This window comes from Microtus ochrogaster, unplaced genomic scaffold (assembly GCF_000317375.1).
Source record: "Microtus ochrogaster isolate Prairie Vole_2 unplaced genomic scaffold, MicOch1.0 UNK68, whole genome shotgun sequence".
NCBI lineage: Eukaryota > Metazoa > Chordata > Mammalia > Rodentia > Cricetidae > Microtus > Microtus ochrogaster.
Genome location: NW_004949166.1, coordinates 643,848 through 654,403, shown reverse-complemented (window position 1 = coordinate 654,403; position 10,556 = coordinate 643,848).

The following is a 10,556-nucleotide window of genomic DNA, read 5'->3' as shown; positions in this document are numbered from 1 at the left end:
TTGTTGTTGGTCTTACTGGTATACCAGGAGCCCTACTGCAATGCTCTTTTATGAGCGTGAAGGAGAGAGGTCCCTAGCCACCCTTCACTGCACTATGATGGGGAGACTTGTGGAGTTCCTCATTATCTCCACTTATGACAAAATAAGACCAAGCCATGTGTTACAAGCAAGATGGCCAGGGCTACTTCATTGGAACCCCAGCTACAGCTGGCTGATCAAGCCCAAGACACCTCCCACTGACCAGAGGGGACCATTCTAAAATGGTCCCCTGAACTGAATTTCTGGGGTAGACTAAAGTTTAGTAACTCTCCAGTAATCATGGACAGTTTCTAAAGCCAGGTCTGTTGCTGTTGTTATTGTTATTAAAATTTACTGGCTGGGTGGTGGTGGTGCACACCTTTAACCCCAGTATTTGGGAGGCAGAAGTAGTTGGATCTCTGAGAGTTCAAGGATAGCCTGGTCTAGAAACAATTTCCAGGGCAGGAAGGACTGTGACACAGAGAAACCCTGTCTTGGAAGAAAAAAAAAAGACAAACAAACAAAACCCTCTCACTGAATAGGCAGAGATGACCTTGGTCCTCTTGCCTCCTCCCACCTAGGATTAGCTGTGTCACCACCCTTGGCTTACATGGTGTTGAAGGTCAAACCCAGGGCTTTGTGTGTGCTAGGCTAGCACTCTGCCAACTAAGCCACATCTCCACCCTTCAAATTTTGTTTGTGTGTGTGCGCATGTGTGCACATATTTCTACTTCATGCTCGGCCTTGTTCCAAGGATGAAATATATTAAGGAAAAATTTGCAACCTTCCTGGACACGTACAGACTTGTTCTTCTCTTCAGTCCCTGAACGAAGCATCTAAGCAGCTCTCGCCTGGCGCTTTCATGGTGTTAGGTGTGACAAATGTGATGGCTTGAGCGAGAGTGGTCCCCTAGGTGTATGCATGAATGCCTGGTCCACAGTGGAGTCTGAGAGGGAATGGAAGGCTTAGGATGTGGCCTTGTCACTGGGTGTTTCACTGGGGTTTGAAAAACCCATGCCAATCTTAATCCTTCTCTCTCTCTGTCTCTCTCTCTCTCTCTCTGTCTCTCTCTGTCTCTCTCTGTCTCTCTCTCTCTCTCTCTCTGTCTGTCTCTCTGTCTCTCTCTCTCTGTCTCTCTGTTTCTCTCTCTCTGTCTGTCTCTCTGTCTCTCTCTCTGTCTCTGTCTCTCTCTCTCATGCATGTACGCATGCGTACACACACACACTCTTTTTCTCCCATTTGTGGTGATATTTTGTTTGTGCTTTAACAAATAAAGCTTGCCTGAAGATCAGAGTGCAGAGCTAGCCACACTAGTTAGTCATAGAGGCCAGGCAGTGGTGGCACACACCTTATATCCCAGCACTATGGAGGTGGAGACAGGAAGTGATATGGCTGGGCAGAGAAAGGAATATAAGGCAGGAGAAGACAGGAGCCCAGGATTCAGTCTGAAGTTTCATAGAGAGGCATTCAGTCTGAGGATTCACAGAGACAGGATCTTGTCCACTTTGGTCTGAGAATTTCATAGAGGTAAGAACTAGTGGCTAGCCGGGCGGTGGTGGCACAGGTCTTTAATCCTAGCACCTGGGAGGCAGAAGCAGGTAAATCTCTGTGAGTTCGAGGCCAGCCTAGTCTACAAGAGCTAGTTCCAGGACAAGCCCCAAAGCTACAGATAAACCCTGTCTCAAAAAAACCATATATATAATGTTTTGCGCCTGCATATGTATCTGGTGTCCACAAAGGCCAGAAGAGGGTGTCAGCTCCCTGAAACTTGAGTTATGAGTAGTTGCGAGTCCCTGTGTGGGTGCTGAGGACTGACCCTGGGTTCTCTGGATGATCAGCCATGCTCTTAACTGGCGGACCATCTCTAGCCACATGAAAAGGAAGCTGGGGGTGAGCTGAAGTACATGGGAGCATGTACTCGGATGCAAACACTATGTCATTTTATGAAGGAACTTGACAAGCCTTGGAGGTTCGTACCCGCAGACACAAAGTAACAAGTGTGCTTTGGAACACCAGAATCTAATGGACCATTCGGTATCCAGGGCGCCTTGAAGGAACTACTCAACTCTAGTCATTGTTGATTTCTACCTTTCTGAGGACAATTGCTGCCCCCTGCTTTCAGCCCAGAGCAAGCAGCTATGAGGGCACTGGGTCTTGTTCCTGTTTCATAATGGTACATTCACAATAGGCAAAAGGTAAGAACAACCCAGCTGTCCACTGACAAATGACTGGGAAAATCAAATGCAATCCATCCATTCAATAGAACATTGTTGGGTCATGGAGAGGAGTTAAATGGATTTTATTGTCCCACTGAGATACGGGCATCACTATGACACCTTCAGCATAGCACACTGAGAGTCCATCCGTTCTAGACACATGTCAGTCACATGTCCTGTGCCAGGCCTGCTGGCACACACCTATGATCCCAGAACTTGGGAGACTGAGGCAGGAGGATCTCAAGTTTGTGAACTTGGCTACATAGCAAATATATTTAAAACAAAAGTTAGATTTTTTTTTTGAGACAGGGTCTTACTATGCAGCCCTGGCTGGCCGAGAACTTGCTATATAAACCAGGCTGACTTCAAACTCAAGATCCACCTCCGTCTCCTTCTCAAGTGCTGGGATTAAAGCCATATATTCCACGACACCTGGCAAAAATTAAACTTACTGAAAGAAGCCAGATTCAGAAGACCATATGCTGTATGATTCCATGTATATAAAATCTCCAGAACAGGCCAATTCATAGGGACAGCGACCACAGAATCAAAGTCAAAGAATAGACGGGAAAGTGGATGGAAATCATGGCATGGGTAGGAAGGGGACCGACGATCATGGGCTAGAGTTTCCTTTAGGTATGAAAATATTCTGGGACTAGACAGTAGTGACATTCCCGCAGCCGTGTAACACAGTCATCTCGAAGCAGTCTTGGGAGATCTGTGCCAGACCCTCATGGATTCCAGGATGGAGGGAAGCTCAAATCCTATATAGGAAATGTCATAGAATTTGCATATAACCTATATGTATTCTCCCAGATACTTAAGTTGCCTCTAGATGAATTACCGTACCTCATCCACGTAAATGCTGTTGTGAGTCCCTGGTACATGATGTCATTTAGGGAACAATGACAAGGAAAGCCTCTTCTTGTTCATGACAGATGCAAATTTTCTCAGCTATATTTGGTCTTCAGTTGGTTGAGTCCACAGATCCAGAAATTAGGATACAGATGGCCAGCTGTATAGTAAAAGGTTCAACTGTGCCCTATGGTGAATGAATTGTATGTCATGTGAGTTGTGCCTCAATAAAACTGGTGTGTGTGTGTGTGTGTGTGTGTGTGTGTGTGTGTGTGCATGAGTGTGTCCAAGTCACACTGTTCGCTTCAAAGCACATTTGCTGGACATATCAACAAATAAATTGAGAGCCTAGGATAGATCCTGGCATGACAGGGACTGTTTTTTTTGTTTTGGGGAGGTGGTTTTTACCTTGCTTTGGTTTGATGTGTTTTTTTGAGACAGGGTTTTGTAACATGAGGAACTGGCTTGTTGGGGTTTCTGTCCTGCCCAGTACCCCACAGCCAGCAAGTCCCAAAGAAAATCACACACAAGTCTACATAGGTTATAAACTGATTGGCCCATTAGCTCAGGCTTCTTATTTGCTCTTATCACTTATATTAACCCATTATTCTGATCTATGTTAGCCATGTGGCTCAGTACCTTTCACAGCGGGGCAGATCACATGTTGCTTCCTCGAAGTCTGGGCAGGAGTGCGAAGGGAGCTTCCTGCTTCCCAGAATACTCCTGTTCTCATCATCCCACCTCTATTTCCTGTCTGGTTGATCCACCTATACTTCTTGCCTGGCCAATCAGCATTTATTTAAAACATGATTGACAGAATACAGACAATTCTCCTGCACCAGGGTTTCTCTATATAGCCCTGACTGTCCTGGTCCTCATTCTGTACACCACCAGGCTGTCTTTGAACTCACAGAGATCCACCTGCCTTTGCCTCCCAAGTGCTAGGAGTAAAGGCGGACCTTGAACTTCTGATCCTGCTGTGTCCACTTCCCAAATGCTAGAATTACAGCTTGTGCCATGCCCAGTCTATGCATTACCATGCATCAAAACCAGAGTTTCATGAACGTTAGGCAAACTCTCCACCAACTGAGCTACATCCCCAGACTTAGTTCTCCCTCTACTGATACTCGGGAATGTACTGGGGTTTTTTTTTTTTGTTGTTGTTGTTTTTTGTTTTTTGTAACAGACTTTTTTGCACCATCAGTCCCCCAATCATGGCACAGAGACTTATAATGAAAGCTTGGCCTTAGCTTAGGCTTGATCCATTAGCTCTTATAACTTAAATTAACCCATTTCTATTCATCTATGTGTTGCCACGTGACTCATGGCTTTTACCTCTCTTCCTGCATTTCTTGCTCCCTCTGCATCTGACTGGTGATTCCCCCTTTCTTCTTCCCAGAGCTCTCTCTTTCCAGACATCCCACCTAAATCTTCTGCCTAGCTATTGGCCATTTAGCTTTCCATCAAACCAATCAGAGTGACACATCTTCACACAGTGTATTTGTTTGTTTGTTTGTTTTTCTGAGACATGGTTTTTCTGTAGCTTTGGAGCCTGTCCTGGAACTAGCTTTTGTAGACCATGGTGGCCTTAAACTCACAGAGATCCACCTCCCTCTGCCTCCCAAGTGCTGGGATTAAAGGCACATGCCACCACCGCCCTGCCTTCACACAGTGTAAAGGAATATTCCAACAATTTCTCCTTCAGCTTTGAGCATGATGTTGGAGCTTGTCTTCATCACTGCTCTATTGCTGTGAAGATACACCATGACCATGGCAACTCTTATAAAAGAAAGCACTGATTGGAGGCTTGTTTACAGTTATTTCAGAAGCTTAGTCCATTATGAAAATGGTGGGAAGCAGAGACAGGCATGGTGCTGGAGCAGTAGCAGAGAGAGAGAGAGAGAGAGAGAGAGAGAGAGAGAGAGAGAGAGAGAGAGGGAGGAGACTGTGCCTGGTGTGTGTTTTTGAAACCTCGAAGTCCACCTCCAGCAGTATACCTCCTAATCCTTCTCAAACAGTTCCGTTAACTGTGGATCAAGCATTCAAACAGATAAACCATGGGAGCCCCTCTCATCCCAAGCACAGCATTCCATTCCCTAGCTCCCCTAAGCTTGAAGCTGTTTCATCATGGAAAATGCATCTGATCCAACTTCAAGAGTCCCCATAGTCTTTAAAACTGTTTAAAAGTCCAGGGTCTCTTCCGAAACTCACGGCAAACTCTTAACTGTAACCACCTAAGAAAGCCAAATCAAAAAGCAGACTGCATACTTCCAGCATGTAATGGCACAATATACATGACCATTCCTAAAGGGAGAAAGGGGACGTTTGAGGAAACCGTGGACTAAATGAAACCAGACACCAGCAGGGCAAGCTCAATTCTGCATCTCTGTATCTTCAGCATTATTCAGATCGCCAACTTCTTTCTAGCTTTGTTTATTACGACACACTCCTCTCTTGGGCCGGTTCCACTCCCTGCTAGCAGCTTTCCTTGGCAGGTGTCCCACAGCTCTGGCACCTCCAACCACTTGGGGTCTCCAGTGCAATCCAGGCTTCACCCTCACAGCTTTGCATAGTGGCCTCTCTAGCCTCCACGCAGGGACTCCCCTGTTATGTGTCTGGCCTGAGTGGCTCTCCGTAACCTTAGAGGAAGATTTCACAACACTTTTACTCCCGTATCCTTCTCAACTCTAAATCCAGAGCCACATGACGGAAGCTGCCAAGTTCTGCCTGCTGGGGCTGGAGCCTGGCCCCTCCTTGAATTACAGTTGCATAAGCCTTCCTTTGTTGATATTTTCCCTTTCTGTGTAAGCTTTCCTTTTATTCCTTTTCACAGGTAGGTTGACAGCTTCTCTGGTGTGTGTGTAGGTCTCACCCCAAGGGTACCACTCTTATGTTAGTCAGGGTTCTCTAGGGAAACAGGTAAGATTAAGATAGATAGATAGATAGATAGATAGATAGATAGATAGATAGATAGATAGATAGATAGATAGACGGACAGATAGATAGATATAGATGCAGATATAGATATCCTCTAACAAAGCCACACTTATTCTAACAAAGTCACACCCCCTAATCCTTCCCAAACCGTTCCACTGTGGACCATGCCTCCAAGCGTGAGCGTGTAGGGGCTGTTCTCATTCAAACCACCACAGAGCTCCATCTGAGTTATATTTCTGCCTTGTATCCCTTGTATTCCTACATTGCTGAGATATTTGTCTACCAGCTCCCTACGCTCGTCCTGATGTGTGAACTTCTGCTTCTTGCTCTCTACCCCCCTCTCCTGGTAGATGCCTCTGTCTGCAGGTAGGGGCATCCATTCACATTTGTTTAATTTGGGGCTTGTCTTTTCTTGATATCAGCCCACACCAAACTTGGGCCTGTATTTGCTACCCCTGCATGTAAATCCTACATTATGCATTATCCCCTTACCCATCCAGAAACCCTGCTCCAAATCCAGGCTGGTCTCGAACTCACAGAGATCCGCCTGCCTCTGCCTCCCGAGTGCTGGGATTAAAGGCATGCGCCACCACCGCCTGGCTCCAAAATGCTATTATTTTAATCTCCCTAATCACCTCCACCATACACATGCACACACCCACACGCACGTGCACGCACACACACACACATTCAGGATGTCTGAGATCATTTCACATGAGCTCCTGGGATCCTGTGGTGTACATGAGGAACTGGCGTTAGCAGCCCAGAATGGCCTGTCCCCTTATCTGGCTCAACCCTGTCTGATTTAGCCCACCTGAGGCATCATGTCCCTCTGTATGAGCCATGCAATACCTGGAGAGCTCTCAGAAGAGCAGAGCTGGCCTCCCACAAGACCCGTCTAGCTCTCCCTAGGGTGGACATTGGCTACAGGCGGCCTTAGTGAGGTCACCAGGGTCTGCTAGCAGGCTGGCCCAGAGTAGGCAGTGTCGTTTTACATCCCTCTGTATACTTTGAGTTGCTTTAATATTTGCTTTTATGTTCACGTATGTGTACGTACGCATGTCCGTATGCCCTGTGCATATAGGTGTCCACAGAAGTAGAAAGAGGACAGCAGGGTCGCTGGAGCTGGACTCACCCCCTGATGGGGGTGCTGGGAACTGAAGGCAGGCTTCTTACACACTCAGCCCTCTCTTCATCTCCTATTATTAACCCCATCCATTGAAAAATAAGACCACTAACACAGTCTAAAGCCAAATTTGAAGCAAGCTTTAATTAAATACTGGGCAGGTGGATGAGCTGGCCAGGTCTATACTTGGCTTCCCAGGAAATGGCCCTAAGTCATAGTTTGCAGGGGCTTAAAATATTTCCCATCAGGTCCAATCAGGAGCAAGCATACATCCTGATGTATTTCCTGCCTGTGAACCGCCCACATGTGATCAAGCTTGTATGGTATATTTGGGTCAAACAAGCTTGTTTAGGGAAGTGAAAATGTGTAGCTTATTATCTCCCACAATCCCAGCACTAGGAAGGCAGTGGCAGGCAGGTCTCTGTGTCTACTGAACAAATTCCAGGAACTATTTGCCCTTGGGCAATGGGCTTGCAGATCCCGTGCATTTTTGTTTCATGGATTTCTCAAGTTTCTTAAAGTGTAACTTTGGCTATCACACTATGTCTTAGTGTGAAGATATGCTATGGCTAGGGCAATTTATAAAAGGAAACATTTCTTTCTTACAGCGTTAGAGGCTCAGTACATATCATCATGGCAGGGAACACAGCAGCAGGCAGCAATGGTGCTGGAGACTGAGATGGAGCTGAGTGCTCACATCTTATCCAAAAGAAAGAGGCAGAAAGAGAGGGACTGGGTCTGGAGTGTCTGAAACCTCAAAGCCCACCCAATGGCATGCCTCCTCCAGCAAGACTGTACCTCCTAATCCTAAACAGTCTACCAACTGGGGACCAAACATTCAAATATATGAGCCATGGGGACAGTTCTCAATCAAACCACCACATTCCATTCCATGGCCCCCATGGGCTTGGAGCCATAACACACTGCAAAATGCATTCAGTCCAACTTCAAAAGTTCCCACAGCCTTTCACAGTCTCAACACTATTTCAAAGTCTCTTCTGAGACTCAGGACAATCTTTTAACTATAAAGCCCTGTAAAAACAAAATCAAAAGGTAAATTACATACTTCCAACACACAATGGCACAGACTATACCTCACTATCCCAAAATGGAGGAAAGGGGGCACACTGAGGAAACACAGGACCAAAGGAAGGCTGCAGCCCAGCAGGGCAAACTCCAAACCCTCCATATCTGATATCCAAGGGCTTAGACGGCTCTTAAGATCTCCAACTCCCTCCAGCTTTGCTGACTGCAACACACTTACTTCCCTCTCTTGAGCTAGTTCCACGCCCTGTCTGCAGCTCTCCTTGGCAGGTATCCTGGCTCTGGCATCTACAACATCTTGAGGAAGGTTCGACAACCCCTTTGCTCCTATGTCCTGCATGACTCTCAATCCGAAACCATGGAGCTGACGCTGCCAAGCTCTTTGCCTGCTCTGAAGGAGCCTGGCCCCTGCTTGAGTGACATTTGCACAGCTTTCCTCTGCTGCTGCTCTTTAGGAACAGACTATTCTTAGGCCTGTTCTTTTCACAAGTGCAGGATTAGCTGGGTGGGGTCTCACTCCCTTTATTCTATTTCACAGCAGACTCTTCTTTAAACGTCTCATCTCCGGAAGCACAGGACTTGCTCCAACATTACATTCCCTGTGCTCTTTTGCTCGAGCTGTAGGGTTTGCATTTCTCTTTGCACTGTCTGCTCATTTTCATTGTAGATCTGTGTAGGTGATTGGTAAGCATGTGACAGTCAGTACTAGGCTGTCTTGAAATCTCCTCTGCTAATCCAAAACTTTTCAGTTTAGCTTCTGGCTGAATTTTTTGACAAGGGCAGAAAGCAGCCACATTCTTTGCACAAATATCACAAGAATAGTCTCTAGGTCAATGGCTAATATTGCTTCCCCTCTGAAACCTCTTTAGTTGTGCCTCCACAGTCCACATCAGCAACACTGTCTCCCAAGATCCTACTAGAAGGGCCCATTAAGCTCCACTTAAAGCATTCAAAAGATTTTCCAGTCAAAGGTCCCAAGTCTTCCATGTTTCTCCAACAAGCAGCATGTTCAGGTCTGTCCCAGCAGTCCCCGAGTCCCTGGTACCAACTTCTGTCTTAGTCACTGTGCTATTGCTGTGAAGAGACACCATTACCAAGGCAACTATAAAAGGCAGCATTTAATTGGGGTCTTGCTCACAGTTTCACAAAGTGGGTCCATGCTCATCAAGGCAGGGATCACAGTGGCAGGCTGGCAGTCGTGGTGCTGGAGCAATAGCCGAGCTCACATCTGATGCACAAAATGGAAGCAGAGAGAACACAAGCCTGTTTCTGGCATGAATTTCTGAAAGTTCAAAGCCCACCCCCAGTGACACACCCCCTAGTACTTTCTAAACAGTCTTTCAGCTGGAAGCCAGACAGTCACATATCTAAGCCTGCAGGGCTCCCCTGAGCTACAGAGAGCGATGTCTTGAAGGAATAGGGTAAGAAGTGGCATGGGCTGGCGTGGGTAGCTGGTGGGGGGTGTCCCTCAGAAGACTGGCTAATGTTGAGCTGCCACAGGAAACACAGAGGCCCCTCCTGCTCCTGCACCCAGCAGCAGCAAGCATGGTGGCAGAAGGGTGGGGGGTCACTCCTGACCTCCTAATAGCAGCCAGGAGAGCTAACAGAAACAGAGCAATGGAGTGTTGGGGTGTCTGAGCCCTGGTTGCATGGCAGTGTTATTGAAATTTGGGGTGCTGGAATGAGAACGTCCTACATAGGCTCTTATGTTTGCATACTTAGTCTCCAGTTGAACTATTCGGGAGGATTAGGAGGTATTGAAGGAGGCTTGTTGCTAGGAGTGAGGTTTCAAAAGCCCAGCCTGTCTGTCTGTCTGTGTCCCTCTCTTTCTGTCTTTCTCTGTCTCTGTCCTCTGTATGTGTGTCTGTCTGTCTATCTCTCTCTGTGTCTCTCTCTGTTTCTGTCTTTCTCTCTCTCTGTGTATGTGTGTGTGTCTGTCTCTCTCTGTCTCTCTGTCAGTCTCTCTGTCTCTCTCTGTGTATCTATGTGTGTATCTGTCTGTCTGTCTCTATCCTCTCTGTGTGTGTGTCTGTCTGTGTCTGTCTGTCTGTCTATCTCTCTCTGTTTCTGTCTCTCTATCTGTGAGTCTTTCTCTCTTTCTCTCTCTATGTATATGTGTGTGTGTGTCTCTGTCTCTCTGTCTCTCTCTGTGTGTCTATGTGTGTATCTGTCTGTCTCTCTGTCTCTGTCTGTCTCTGTCTCTCTCTTTCTCTCTCTCTCTCTGTGTATGTGTGTGTGTCTGTCTGTCTCTCTGTCTCTCTCTCCACCTGTGGATCAGGATGTAGCTCACAGTTATTGCCCCAGCACCATGTCTACCTGCATGCTGCCTTGCTCCTCGCTCCTCGCTGTGATGATCATGC